Source organism: Typopeltis vanoorti, chromosome 17 (genome assembly GCF_054136105.1).
Source record: "Typopeltis vanoorti isolate ZY-2024b chromosome 17, IOZ_Tvanoo_1.0, whole genome shotgun sequence".
NCBI classification, from domain to species: Eukaryota; Metazoa; Arthropoda; class Arachnida; order Uropygi; family Thelyphonidae; genus Typopeltis; species Typopeltis vanoorti.
The window spans coordinates 76,692,348-76,702,428 of NC_143565.1; the positions used below are offsets into that span (position 1 = coordinate 76,692,348).

At 34.1% G+C, this 10,081-nt stretch overlaps 1 protein-coding gene across 5 annotated transcripts in view; it reads left to right on the top strand.

Moving 5' to 3' along the window:
* phtf (putative homeodomain transcription factor) overlaps nucleotides 1-10,081 on the top strand; it is a 291,193-nt gene that overhangs the window by 269,643 nt on the left and 11,469 nt on the right. The gene's annotated exons all lie outside the window — the stretch shown is intronic.

Below are 10,081 nucleotides of genomic sequence, written 5' to 3' on the forward strand. Positions count from 1 at the left end.
TCTGATTTCTTTGTGCTATTAAAATCAGAGGAAATTTATATCCAACTGATTTTAGTTGGCAGAACAGAAGTTATTATAGAATTATTGAAAGACAGGTAAACTGAAAGATTTGTTAAGACAGGCAAAAGAGATAGGCATTCATCCACAAAAATAAATAAATAATTTCATTGCTTTACTGTCTGGACATTTTAAGTTATATAAACATGAATTCCTATTATTATTATTATTAGTTACAAAAATTAGATATGGATGAATTATGCAGATAAATATTTAATAGGTGTAAAATTTCCCATTAATATTGAAGGCATCTACAGTATGGGAACACAGTAAAAAAACAAGTGACAGAAGAACTTTAAAATTTAAATGCCATTCAGATCAAGTGAGAGAACAAACTGGTCATCAAAATTCCTAATTCATAATGGAAAAAAAAAAAAAAATCTGCATGTGTGTGTATACAAAAAATTAAACATTATTAGAGTGATACAGTAACATTTCCCATAGGAGGAGATACTATTGTACCTGACCTTCCTTTAAAACCTGTCATCAGTTGTATTGCCTGCTCCAGGTATAAAGTTTCTAAATACCTGTCAACATTACTATTCGACTTCACAAGGAAATCTGCCTCACATATTAAGAACTCTTTTGACTTCAATAGTATTTTTTTAACAGATACTATTGATTTTGTCTCGAAATTTTCTTTCTGGCATTGTCAAGCTTTTTGATTTGTTATCCATTATAACTATTATAGTATTCAAGATAAATTATATCAATAGATGATACAGCAATGGAGGGGGGGTCCTCTTTTTTCCTGCACTTGCTGACTACTTTATGGACCATTTTGAAGATTATATCCTTTATGATATTTCTCCTAAGCCTGTGTTATGTTGCAAAGATATGTGGATGACATATTGCTGTGCAGGATGGCTCTCCGTTAGATTTACTTTACTGTCTCTTCTTGTTTCATTCAGTAATGTTTCAAAATAATTACTCCTGACATCTTGAATATCGTCAGTTTTCATACCACCTTTATTATCTCTGATTAGAGATGATACCTTTTACAGCACTCCTTCCTCCATTTCTAAACTTTTTTTCAGTAACCTCTAGAACATTTTGCTACCATCTTGATATTTAGCTTCTATGTTCTTAACAAAGTTTTCTCAGGAGCTTTTAGTCATTGCTTTGCTTTCGTATATTTTTCTCTGTATTCTTTAGAGCACATGCTGATATACTTCCTCAACTTTTAATATGCTTTCTCTTTATTCGTGACTATCTCTTTAACTTACTAAGTTCACTATGCAGTTATTTTCTATCCTTGTAGACAACTTCCCTGGCAGTGCTTTCCTTAGAGTTGCCAGTGAGTATCCAACAGTTTGATTCTTGTCATCAAATATTTTCTTCAGTAATATATGTATATTTGTAATTATTATTATATGAATGTATTCACAAGAATATAGTAATTTTATTACTACAAATATTTCATGGTGATCTACAACAAAGAATGTTAATCTTATTTACAGAGCTGAGCCACATGTGTATTTGAGTCTATAATTCACCTCAAAAAGCTGCTCAACTGTTATTCATTTTAAAAAGTTCCTGCACCCTTTTCTTTTCACTATGATATTCATTTGTATCCTGCTCAAAACTAACTAGTGATTACTTCCTAATTTGAGATCTCCCATATGTAATGTATCTAACATACACCTATATTCACTACTCTATGGATTTTTCTTTTGTCTGTAACATGTGATATTGCATTCACACCAAAGGCATTAAATATGTGAGTACTTCAGCCTGCATAGAAGTGTAAATGTGGTTTGAATTTTCTGTTTCTTGAGATATTTGGCTAACTTGATTGATATACGAGAGAGAAACATAACCTCTTATTTCACCATTATCAATTTCATCATATGTTTGTTGATGGAACAAAAGTTTAGTAACAATTCTTTTATCCTGGCCATTTTTTGCAATATGGGTAAAAGAAATTTCAGTTTTTTGATTTTTCTTCTTCATGAGACTGCTAGCTTGAGCTCCTATTGTTGATATGATCCCTGGTTTTGAGGGTCAATAATGATGGGTTGAGCATATAAATATCTGTAATCTTCAACCTGTCTTGAAGAATGAGAAAGTCTGATGTCCAGAATAGAAAGAGGACCATTGGTTTCTTAACTCTGCTTTGAATTCAATTTTTGAATGGTGGTTATTCAGGTGATTTAAGAACTTCTGGATTCGTGTGTGTGTGTGTGTGTGAGTGTGAGAGAGAGAGGTAGTTAGCAAGCGAGTGAACGACAGATATCTGAGAACAGAAAATCCACATCCAGTTTTTAGTGGAATGTTGGCAAAAAAAAAATAAATAAATAAAATAAAATAAATATTGAAACACTAAATCATGTTTATCAAGATCATGGTAGACCTCATATTTCTATTTCATGCATTATTGTAAATTGTAATATAATTAATATCAACTAATGTTGCAACATTCATAATAGAATTTAATGGAACTAACACAGCACAAGGAAAAGTAATTAAACAGCAGGTTTAATCATTTCAGTATTTCATTTTTCTCTCACAGAGACATCTTCAGAAATGCAATATTAAAATCATAATAACACACACAAAGAGACACATACATAAAACAATAAGTGGAAGAAATTAGACTGTTTTAAGCCTGAAGTCCTATGAGGGAGCACACTCTATGGGTACTGTTGGGTGAGAGGCCTGAGAATTAAAATTTCACAAATCTTTGGAAGTTTAATATAACCATATATATTTAGATTAGGCTGTTTTTTTTTATTCTGTACAGGGTAAACAAAGCATGGTCAGATAGATCATAGTTATGATAGCAGATGTATTTCTTGTGTTCTTCCAGGCAGATGTTGGCAATTTCCCAGTTTAACCATAATATGACATGTTGCTAGAACAAGGAACCTTGTAAATGCCTGGAACAGAGAGGGTGGGGGGGGGTCATTAGGAGAGCAGAGAAGATTTCTTTAAAGTTCTGGCTCTCTGAAGTGCCCCAGATATAGGAAATAGTATTAGCATTACTGTAGTCTGAGAGGGATGGGAGAAACAGATAATTTGTAGATTTTTTTTTTTTTTTTTTTTTTTTTTTGGCATTGTAACCAGTGGTGAGCTATAAAGGGCTTGCATGAGCCCTTTGTTAAATTTTTCTCAAATTTGCTAGCCCCTTGTTCTCCTTGTTTAATAATCTTGTAGAACTAGAAAATACCACCGTGAATGTATACATGCTACTTTAAATTCATATGGATTTTCTGATAACTATATAAAAAATCATTTCATTGCATTTTGTTCTTATGGAGCTAGTGTAATGTTAGGAAATAAATCAGGTGTTGCAATCAAACTTCTACAATAATTTCCCAACGTTGTGATTTGTCATTGCACTCATTGTTTACACTTAGCATTAGACGATTCTATAAAAAACATTAACGAAATAAATCATTTTGAAATATTTATGGATAAATTATATGCTTTTTATCATCAATCACCAAAAAATCAATGAGAATTAAATACGATTGCAAAAGACTTTGGCATCGAAATTTTAAAGATTGGCTGTGTGTTTGGACCACGCAGTTTACGAACGGCTCTTGCTTTGTGGAGAAATTACCCAGCTTTTTGGAAGCATTGATTGTAACCACCGGACAGGAATGTCTGGCAAATAAAGGTGAATTCTGTTATAAAGTAAGCCTGGATAGAACAGTTTGGAAGCCCTATTGACAAGGGTTTTGATGATACCATATTGTTGAGAAAGGGGGATAATTAGAAAGTAAATTTATGTATCTACCTGTGTGGGTAGGTGTTCTGTAAACTGAGAAAGAAAAGGTGCCACAAGACGTGTGATTAGAGTATCTAAAAAAGCAGACTGTTGTCATTTTCTTTTTCTAATAGTGAACTAGATTCTGGGGTGCTGACTGTTGAGGTGAAGGAGGAAACAGTCTAATGTGTCTGAGCCCTGTGGCCAAATAGAGAACATATAAGTGTATTTTAGTTAAATAAAAGGTTTGAGAATGACATTATCAAGAGCATGTTTTTCAAAATGTTCCATATAGAAATTGGCCAGAGAAGGGGGGATCACATGGAAGTACTTATTTGTTTAAATAAAGTATCCTTTCAAGAGAAAGTAGCCAATATGGATGGCAAAATTAAAGAGATCAATAATGTTGGAATGGGGGGAGGCATTTTTCAATAATTTAAAGTGTCAGAAAGCAGAGATGGTATGTGGGTGGTCTGAAAAGTTCTTGGTCTAACAATGAAAAACAGATTTATAATTTCAAAATTATTTTTATTTTTCAACATAATCTCAGACTAATACATTTATTCCAGCGATGCTCCACCGCCATTATCCCATCCCTGTAGTGGTTCTCAATAAGATCTGAAAAAAAATACCCCTCTACAGCTGCAATGACTTCTTGATTCGAAGAAAAACGCTGCTGAGCAGCGAGAAACACTTTTAGTTTTGGGAAGAGATAGAGGTCAGAGAGAGCCAAATCTGGGGAATAAGGTGGATGTTTCAACAATTCATAGTGCAGATCCCTTAATTGTCCCATAGCCAAAACACCTTTGTGTGCAGGTGCATTGTCCTGATGAAAGATGACTTTTTTCTTCTTCTACCTGGGGTCTTTTCTCAAGAATTTTTTCATCTAGTCTGGTTAAAAGATCGGAATAATATTCCCTGGTTATTGTTTTACCCTTTTCAAGATAATTAATAAACAAAATGCCTTTAGCATCCCAAAACACTGATGCCTTGACCTTTCCTGCTGATGGAACCGACTTTGTCTTCTTTGGCACTGAACAACAGGCTTCTGTCCACTGTTTTGACTGCTGTTTTTATTCTGGTGTGTAATGGCGAATCCAAGTCTCATCCATAGTAATAAATTGATGCACAAAATCAGTTTTATTCTTGTTAAAATGCTCCAAGCACTGTTCAGAGAATTTCATGTGAGTGCGTTTTTGATCTGCTGTGAGCAGGTGTGGCACCCATCTTGCGCAAAGCTTTTGCATTTGCAATTTTTCATGCAAAATATATCCTACACGTCCTTTTGAAATGCCTATAGTCTCAGAAATTTCAAGCACTTTGACTTGTCGGTCATCCAATACCATATCGTGCACTTGATCAATGATTTCTGGTGTTGTTACACTTTTTGGATGTCCATCACGTGGATCATCTTCAAGGCTGGTAAGGCCACATTTAAATTCGGCAGTCCATTTCTTAATTGTCGAAAACGAAGGAGAAGAGTGCCCATAAACTTTTATGAACTTTGAATGAATTTCTTTTGGCGTTAAACTGCACGATACTCAGTTTTATCCATTTCAAGGGATGCAGACAACACTTTTGCTTCAGACAGCTGCATAAAACAAACTGCTTGATAGAATGAGACTTGCAATTTCACATGGATGCTTATGATAGATGTACCAACTTAGAAAAAAAAAAAAAAAAAAAGCCGAGAACTTTTCAGATCACTTTCGTAAATAAGGAGGTGACATTAAAGATTTGAAATGAATATAATTTTTTATATAAGGTAAAGTGTGGCCAGTAAGTAGAATTAAAGATTTGGCTAACTGTTTTGAGATGGAGATGTTGCAACATTGCCAGACTAAATGTGTGCCAGATGAACTGCCTGATATTTTATAAATTCTCATTCCACTTTAGTTATATTTTGTACAGTATCTCTAAAATATTTAAGATTAGTAATATGAAACAACAGGCAATCCCATCTCATGTAAAAGAGTCTGTGTATTTGAAAAACATTCATTCTAGAAGAACATTTTCACATTCTTCCTCAGAATACAGATTTCCTTTAAAAATGGTTGAATATTTTCAGCTTCTGTTCTTTTGCTTCTTGCAGATTTTTTTGCCTTTCTGTTGTTATTCATCTTTTCGCCAATTGTTACTCTCTCCATGCACTTAGGGTATTTGGCTGTAGTTGAATTTTTGCACTTGCTTTATAAACAAGGTTATTAGATATCATATCAGTCTTTATTGGTATTTTTTTTTCATGTATTTGTTACTTAATCCAGCATTTCTCTGCATACGTAATATAGTTTATATACTTCTGTTAAGACTATTCTGAAATCCCTTGAATGTTTCTTCTGCTATCTCTCTGAGCAACAGGTATGAAAATAGAGCACCTTCATATATCAATTCCCATTATATAGGTAATGTTTCCATATTTCTAATCTTGACGATTGCTGATGTATTAGGTAATAGTTTATTATAAGATTTACACTTTCATTATTTATCTAGTTCCTTTTCATCAAGAAATATGTTTGCGCTTGAACAGAATTTAAGTATCGCGATTCCTTTATATATATATTTTATTTATTTATTTTTTTTATTTGATACAATAAATTCTCGATTTAATGGACTGTTAGGGGCTAAGGGATGTCTGTTACATCGCGAATCTTAGAAATAGTATTGAAAATAAAACACTTTCAGTGCTACAGTATTAATATATTTAATGAGAACATTTTTATGTAAATACCATTTTACTGCAGATTGGGCTTGGAAAAAGCATCAAGTTTCAGTTGCTTTCCACTTTTATAATGTTTCTTAATAATTAATGATCAAAATTGCCAAAAATGTATGTAATAAGCAATCACCTCTGGATCTGAAGATGTGCCTATGAATGAGTGATGTTGTCCGTGTGTTCTCTAACCACCGATAGTTTCAGACCAGTTGGAACTTCTTCTTCTTCCTCGTTGTCAGCCTCCTGATCACCTCGTAGAACATCTTCAGCAATCTCTTCCTGGCTGAGAATTTGGTAGCCTGGGTCACCCTCGTCGATGTCTAGCCATTGTCCAATATCATTCTCATTGACATTATCACCAGCTCCCATCAGAGTGTCACAGAAATTAGAGGTTTCAAAACCTTTGAAATTGTATTCTGGTTCACTCCCATTCAGTAACTTGGTCCAGCCATTAGCCAATGTTGCAGTCTTTATCACCTTCCAAGTGGCAGCAAAATTGAAGATGGCTGATGCGATGTTGTATGTGCAAATTTTGAAGTGTCCTGGCTCCTATTGTATCTTCTTTGGGATTGTTTTTGTTCTTCCAGACAACAATAACCTCTTCAAGAAACTTCTTATACAAACCTCTTGCAGGCAACAATGACTCCCTGGAATAGGCTGTATTAGAGAAGTGGTATTTGGATGAAGGAAGATACATTTTATTCTTCCATTCCTACTAACCAACTTCTCAGCAATAGGATGGGCTGATGCATTATCAAAAAGTAAAACAGCTTTTACATCTTCAGGAGGGATTTTCTAACTACCAAGAAGAGGTGGTTTTGCACTTCAGGTATGAAATGATTGAAAAACCAGTTGGGAAAAATGTCATTTGTAAACCAGGCATTCCTTGAGCTGGAATAGATGACAGGCAACTGGTTCATAACATTCTTCAAAGCGAGAGGCTTTCATGCTCTTCCGACTACCATCGGCTTGAGGTGATGCATGCCATTGACATTAGCACAAAGTAGGGCTGAAATGTGCTCCTTGTGTAATTTGCGGCCAGGCGTGCTACTCTCATGTTTGTGTGCAAGGGTATTTTCGGGAACAGCATGATAGAACAGGCCGGTCTCATCTGCATTGTAAACTTGAGACAAAATAAGACCCTCAGATTCAATGACTTCATTGATGTATTTTCTGAAGGGCTTGACTTGTTCAATATCGGTGCTCAGTACTTCACTACATGTTTGCCTGTTTTTTTAATGCCATGGCATTTACGAAAGCATCAAAGCCACCCATCACTTGCCTGGAACCTTATGCCCATGTGTTGTGCCAGTTTTTCAGCAGCCGACTTTAGTTCAACACCACAAACAACAACTCCACTAGATCACTGTTGAACGACACTTTTAAACTTCTTCTAAATTCTTATGCTTGGCCAACTCTCACATTTCTTATCCGCCACAGTGAAACCACTTTTGGATCTCTCAACGCTATATGTTACTGAAAATTTAGTAAGTTTGTCTTTATTTTTGCATATGTCTGAAACTGTTTGTTTGCTTTTTCACCCCATAAAATTCACAAACAAAAGCAACAGATGCACCACTTTCCAACTTACTTATTAACTAAAGTTTCTGTGCTATCGTCAAGTTTACTCATTTTCTTTTAACCTCAGATATATTAACTGATATTAAGAATGATTTAATTGAGAATTACTCCAGCAACAGCCTAAACACAACTTTACTAGCAACGCTACTGACGCTGTGTTACCAAAGCATATGCACGAGCACCAACTACTAAGAGTACACATGAAATATCACAAATATATACAAATGTATCTGAAGATGCAATTTATGAAAGCTGCCGATCGCTTCCAGTTAACCATCGTATTACATTATCTGTATTTATATGTCAAATTATGTCCGTTACATTGAGAGTTTACTGCACTAATGCATTTGTTTATAATCTTTTAAACTAAATACATAAAACAGCAATATAAATCCCTGTATTTTGAATATTGCATACACATTAGTTATGTTTTTATATTATTAATTTTTTTTTTTTCTGTGAATTCAATTTTAGAAAGGACAGTGTGCTAATCACATTCCAGAATTTCACCATTTAGTTTCTTGCAAAAAGTCATTTAGGCAATTCTTACATATTATGTGTATACCTATAAACAATAATTTTCATGTAGTAACAAAGATGAATTACCATGACAACCACACGGTCTGTTTTTAGTTATGAAAACTGCTGTTATCTTCGAACTTTCTGCATTCAAATAAGTGTCCAACTTATGCCATATATTTTTTTTCAGTGCGGTTGTGTATGGTGTGGGGATATGAAAAAATATTTTGCACATTGTCCTTGCCAAGAGTGTGTTGTGTGTCAGTCCATCATATAATAATGAATTCAATTAGGAATACATATCAGTACTTGAAGTAGGAAAAAAAAAGAAAAAACTATCGAAAACTTGAAATGTGGAAAGATAACCTGAGTGGATGATATTATTATTATTACATGACACCTCCAGGGAGGGCACCAATTCCACATCTCTCTCCGTCTCCACCACTCAATCCACCAACTACAATGAACCGCATCATCCACACCAATGCCATCTACCACCACCACCAGTATTTTCACAGACAATCACAAACATCCATGCTCACAGCGGGATTCAAACTCGCGCCCTTTTAGCTGGAGAGCAGAGACGCTAACCCCTTGGCCAACAAGGCCGGCCAGAAATGACCATGTTTGTCCAGAAATGCTCAAGTATGGAGGTATATAAGTTTTACAGTAGCTGCACTGCATAATTTAGAAGGCCTTGTTAGAAGGTCGAATTCTGGATGATTAGAATAGAGCTCTCATTTACAAAAAGGGAAATAAAACAATGTGAGAATTACAGAGGAAGTTCCCTATTTAGTGTTAAGATTTATGCAAGTATACTTGAGAAAGGGCTAAGAAAAATTAGGGAAGGGAAGCTTGGAGATGAACAAGCTGGATTCAGGCCAAACAGAGGTTGTAAGGATTGGATTTCCATTTTAAGAGAAATCATGAGAATATAACAACGATCTGTTTTTAAGTTTTGTACATCTGGAAAAAGCATGAGATAAGGTTCCAAGAGAAAAACTTTCAATTACCACAGTTATATGATGCAAATGGGACATTATATCAAGCAATACTTAACCTATATTAGAGTTTAAGTCAGTAGTTAGAATTGAAGTACAGGAAGATGGTTTTATTAAATGTGGAAAATCAGGAAACTATTCTGTTTACTGCTTCTTTTTTGTTTAAATGTATGTTGTATAGGGTGTGTGTGTGTGTGTTTATTTATCTTCACCTATTAAAAAAAAAACCACATAGGTTAAACTTACAGGCTATGTTCATTCATACCATGAGTATGTATGATTTACCGTTAGTATTTCTAGTTTCTTTTCAATATATATTCATCTACCTTGAAAACAATTCTAGTTTTCCCCAAACTAATAAAACTCACATATTACATTTACTTATCTTTATCTCTAAAATAACACAATGAAAATTGTAATACAAGAGAAACAATGTTTAATTAAATAACTAAACAAACATAATTATTTACATTAAAAAAAATTGTAAGATACAACTAC